At 40.1% G+C, this 5837-nt stretch overlaps 1 pseudogene; it reads right to left on the bottom strand.

Annotated features, from left to right (window-relative positions):
- Positions 1-3162: 3162 nt before the first annotated feature.
- Positions 3163-5579, bottom strand: LOC140564678 (olfactomedin-4-like; annotated as a pseudogene).
- Between the last annotated feature and the right edge of the window lie 258 nt (positions 5580-5837).

Genomic DNA, 5837 nt, shown 5'->3' with positions numbered 1-5837 from the left:
ACACCTTCATTAGTGATGCGGTTGTTACTGAGGTCCAGGTACACTAAGGTGTTGTTGAATTTGAGCGCCTCACCCAAAGCCAGCGCTCCTTCATTACCAAAGCCGTTCCAGGAGAAGTCCAGGAAAAAAAGGAAAAAAATAATATCCAGAATTGACCATATTTCAAATGTGGAAATCAATTCTCAATGCAGATAACTTATGAACTGAAATAGAATTACAGTCAATAATTAATTATTCTACAAATATTGAATTAAGAAATGAACCGTTTGTAATTACAGTAGGAGTTATTTACAGTCATGTAAAAAAGAAAAAAGTGTAAATATGGAAAGCCAAGCATCAAAACTTTATAATGCTGTTGTTGCCACTGGAGTTTTAGCACTAATTTGAATTCTCAGATTATTTGTCTTCCTCTGTAGCTTCTCACACCTTAAGGCCAGCGCAGAAAGCCACAGCACCCTTCATCCGGAGGTGGTTCCAGCTGAGGTCAAGGAGCTCAATGCCCTCATTATTAGCTGTATGAATACAAATGCTGATCACATCCTCATACACATACAGTAAACATATCAAACTCTCTCATATTTAATAAATCATGGCTTGTAAATTATACCAACCCAGCATTTGACCCAGATATTCCCCCCCTCTTCCAGAGAACTGGTTGTGACTCAGGTCTAACTCTTTCACTCTGTAGTTGCTCTGAACAGAGAGGACAAGCTAATGTTAGAACTGGTGCTTCATCAGGCTGGGATGAGGATAGGATGTGCAGTTGTGGTCTAACTTACAGAGAAGGCCTCTGCAAACTATTTCGCATCATCCTCAATAAATCCATTTCCTGTTCACAAACAAGAGGATCCTGATCATGATCATGTGTCTCTGATGTGATGTGACTGAATGTCAGATTAATAATAATAACAGTGTTTTCAGTACCGGAAAGTTTGACTGATTTTAACATTTGGAAATGTTATCCAGCAGCATCTTTGCTACACACTCTCACTCACACACTCCATGGTCGCTTCTCTCTCTCTCTCTCTCTCTCTCTCTCTCTCTCTCTCTCTCTCTCTCTCTGTGTGTGTGTTTGTGAATGTGTTGACCTGTTGAGATAATTTTACTCCAGTTATCTTTTAACTCTGCTGAAACAAATTTTAATATATTTTTTTTTTACATCAGAATCTTTTTTCTTTTTTGGATTCATTAATTTGAATAGTTTTTCATGCAGTTTCAATTTTTTTACTTAGACACATTACCCAACAACTTTTGGTGCTGCTGTCCAGTCACCAAAGCCCGGCACTGCACTGAGCCTAGTTGATCTGTAAGGCACTTTAGGGATCTGCAATTTGGACATGACCAACTGATTATGTGTTCATGATGTTCAGCTTATTTTATAGTTTAGTCTAGTTTCAAGTTTCAGGTTTATTTGTCATTTGCACAACATGTCAGGACATTTATGCATTGAAATGCTTGTGGTGAGGCTCAGGTTGAGGCTCTACAGGAGGACAAAACTATATGCATAATTAACATATTAAAATAAAGTTATGTAAAAATTATATTAAATAAATACAAAATACACAAAATATACACATAAATAGGCAGCTGCCACTGAGAGGTAAGGTTGGAGTCTGGAGTGTAAGGCCCGTTTTTAGTGCCTTATTTAATGTGGGGTGTAAGGTCTGTTTTCAGCACCTGAATTAATCAGGTTGACAGGTGTCTTTATAATCCCAGTTCATTTGTTTCTTGTCTCATCAGTATCTTTACACCCAAGTGAGCAAGACCTTTGACCTTTGCTTTCTGATTTTTCAACAGTATTTTCATTGAGTACTCAACAAACTTCATTTTTAACTTGCTTTTGAATGAGTGAATGTTTTTGCATTGACCCTCTGTTAAAGACTTAGAATGTGACTTGTTTAATTTTATGTTTCAGAAAAAAATGTTTAGTTTATTTTGACCTTTTCTAAAGAGGTTTTTATCCTCTAAAAGCTAATAATGTGTCATTTAGCTTTGTTCATCCTTTCTTAAAACGTTGCTTGACTGGTCTTCTATTTATATTGAGGCGCTCTTTTAGATAATTTATCTCAAATGTATCAAATTGCATTATCGATTATGTAGTCTAATAATGATAGTTTGTTTGGCTGATGACATTAGTGATTAATCTTAGGATAAATTGAGGCGTTCTCAGAAACATCTTTCTCTGCTAAGGCTCAAGCAAAGAAGCTTGCTGTACTAAGTTCAGTTCATGTGTTGACTCTGTATATATATATATATTAATCTGTTACTCTCTTTATATCTTATTTATCTCATATGTACTTTCTCGTGTCTATAATGCCAAACAAAAGAATTGAATAATATGCTGAACATAAACTCATGGTCATTCCTTATGTAATGTCTCCCTCTGCTGGCCTCAGTGGGGAGCTCATGTACAGGTCATTTGCAAGGGCTAAGCTCCGCCCTTCACCTTGAGGGTCATCTCCAGCACACAGGTGCTGTTAATGATTGGACTGATTAGGACTTCTCTTAGGCGCCTCAGGTTGGAGGGTTCTTTGTGAAGTCACTGTTTTACAACTTTGTTGGCTTCAAAATCTAGTAGAAAGCCTTGTGGACAGTAGTGACAGCAGCAGGAGAAACTGTTTTTCACCCTTGATTTCAGAAAAAAAACAATGAATGAGCAAGTGTCCAAATACTTTTGTCCATACAGTGTATGTAATAATCATACATCGGTTGTGTACTTTGTTGGTTTCTTTGGTTTTGACCTTCTGCTTTGTTCTGCTACTTGGATTATGGATTCACCTGTGTTATACCTGCCTGCCTGTTTTCTGACCTCTGACAACAAGTATTGCTGTAGCCCCAATAAAGTCCCTCTGTATATGCAGCCTGGCCCAACCCTTTACACCTTAAGACTATGAGCTTTCATATGCTTTTATCTTATCTTCATAAGTTCTGTCTTAGTCCTAAAGTGGTAAAGTACACACCACTGGTAAATGTGCTCATGTGACAAAAGCATGAAAGAACATTAACCAGGACTGTAATTAAAGACAGACAGCACCAAAGGTGCAATGCTTACATCCAGTTTTATTGCTGAGCTCCAAAAAAAAACATCATCAAACAAGTAATGCACTGAGCTCACATCTCTAAACCCACTCTCCTCAACCCCACCAGTCAGCCAGAGAACATCTAGGCACTCTTGAACTTTACGCTGTATGAGACATAGTAGCCATTGTTGTACATGTAGAGCTTCTGATCTGTGGGGTTGTAGTCCAGGCTGACGTAGGAATCCTGGAACTTTTCAAAACGAATGTTAACATAGCTTTCCTGTCTGCTGCGAGTGTCATAGGTGTAGAAGATCTCCTCTGTTTTGGTGTCTACAGATCTTGTAGCATAAAGAACACCACATATCATGAAGGCATTGGTCACAGACTTTTTAAAGACACCGGTCTCCCAAACCTCTGACAGTGCAAACGCCGCCTCATCTATCCTCCCCAGCACCAGATTACCCTTGGATGCCTCTGTAGCGTATGTTACCCATAGTCCACTCTCATCAGCTGCAAAGCTTTCTGACTGGTCATATTGAACCTACCCATGCTGAAGGGGTTTGTGAACTGATAGTACAAGGTGTTGGCCCGTATAATGTAATTATTGCCATTCCCTCGCCAGTCAGCTGATGCATAGAGGTCATATGTTTTCATTGCCTGTCTCATGATCAATCTGTAGTAGTCTGCATAGACACTAATATATCTGACCACTGTACCAGTAGAAGCAGCGTACCAGTACATGTTTTCAGAACCAGGCAGTGGGTTGGTGTCTTTTCCCCATCCTCCGTAAATGAAGCCAGTGTTCAGATTGGCGTTCAGCTGGCTGACTACAGGTTTTCCAACTCTCAGGATGCCTCTATGCTTGCAGGAACCTGAGAAGAACAAGCAAGGTATTTTTATATGAATATATATTTTGATTCTGTATCAAGTTCAACTGGTTCAATAGCACCGTTTTTGAAAGTTAACTAAGCTTGCTACAATCATAGTATTTTATTTGGTGACCCATTTGTGGGCTGATTGCAATTTGGCCATTCCCACCAAATATGAACATGTGCATTGGCCTTTTAAGTTTGCAGCCGTACCAAATGAATTTAAAAGCCGATGACGCATCAACATTACCAATCTGTGCATTGGAGAAGTCATCCTGTTCATCTCGGCATTTCTCCAGCTTCTTCTGAAGTTTGGCAAACTCAATGCGAATCACTTCTAAGTTGCTTCTGTCGTAGCTCTCCAGCTGATCTACGATCATGCTCATGTTGCGAATCTGTAATATGAACACGACAGTCAGAATAAATGGTGTGCATTCAGCTCTAATCCAGTGTAGCTGGAGATCAGTTTATTGATCTACCAGTTACTCATTGTCTGATCAAGAATTAGACAGTTTTTTATATTTATTTAACCAAAATATCCTTCCTAATTTAACATAGCCAATAACCTAACCTATTATTAATCATTGGTACTCTCATCCGGTCACATGTTCTTGATGCACTTGACACTGGGAGGGTGAGGACTGACACATGCCTCCTCTGAGACATGCGCAACCAAACAAATCGAACTGCTGCTGATGCAACAATGCTGATGCAACATGTTCTGCTGGGCAACTGGTGTGCTCAGAGAAAATTACCGGGCTCCGGGGTCTCATGCATTGGCTAGCAGACACCAGTACCAGCCAGCATCACACTGAAGTGATGTGTGGAGAGGCAGAGCCATCTTCCCATCTGGAGAGAGCAAGGCCAATTGTGCTCCCTCAGGCTCCAGCTGCTAATGGCAGGCAATTTTGCTAATATATTAATAATCCAGATTATTTAATTGCTAATATATTTAGCTTCCCATAAACTGTTCCTGAGGACCACATATACAAAATAAATAACAATAAAAATCACAGTAAATATTTCCTCTTAAGAAGTTCTGACCTCATTGTAAAGACTATCAAATGCTGGTGAGGAAGAGTTGAGGGACGTTTTCAGATCTGTGACTAGGGCTTCAAATTCTCGCAGCTCGATCCTCAGCAACTCAAAGTCCAGTTTGATGTACTTATCAGGCCCACTCTCCACCACCTCCAGTCGGACCGTCAAGTTGGAGAGCTCCTCGAGTAGAATAACCACCTGGCCTCTGAAAGTAATCAGCTGAGGAAAAGAAAAAGAGAAATCTCACAGTGCTTCAGCATCATAAAGCAAAAAGCAAGCAGGCATTACAGTCAGCACCATTTACAGCTGATTTCAGTGTATGAACAGTATTTGCAGCAGAATGCACCTTGTTGATATGAAGCTCCACATTCACAGTCAGCTTATTAGAAGATATCTGGAGACTCTCCACACGGTCTGCAGGGAACGTAGTGTCCGGCAGGAACACATGGCAGATACATTGGCCAGATTCTCCCACAGAGCCGGTCACATTGCCCGAGCCCCAGTCCTCCAGCGGCTGGAAAGAGAAGACAAATGGGAAATGGTTACAGTTGCACTGACATCATTTTCCAGCTTGAATGGATCTAAGTAAAAATCTTACCAGCCAGGCGAATGTTGGGCTGGCAAAGAAGACGAGCAGGAGCAGAAAATGCATTCTGTCTTAGGCTTTCTCCAGAGACTGTGACTGTCACTGCCCCCAAACCATCAGCTTTTAAAGAGGAAATTATCAGAGACATCCTGAACTTCTTCCACATTCCCATAGTTATTGCTGACTAACAGTTCATGTAAAGAATGGGAGCTCTGTGGTGATGCTAATTTATTTTATTGGTCGACATAAGAAGTTGATCATTTACAAAATGTACAAGACGATATGAGAAATTACACTGCATGTAACACCGGACAGCATAAAAAA

The sequence above is a fragment of the Salminus brasiliensis genome, chromosome 10 (assembly GCF_030463535.1).
Source record: "Salminus brasiliensis chromosome 10, fSalBra1.hap2, whole genome shotgun sequence".
Lineage (NCBI taxonomy): Eukaryota > Metazoa > Chordata > Actinopteri > Characiformes > Bryconidae > Salminus > Salminus brasiliensis.
The sequence above is the reverse complement of the archived record's forward strand: the minus strand, read 5'-3'. Positions and strand labels throughout refer to the sequence as shown.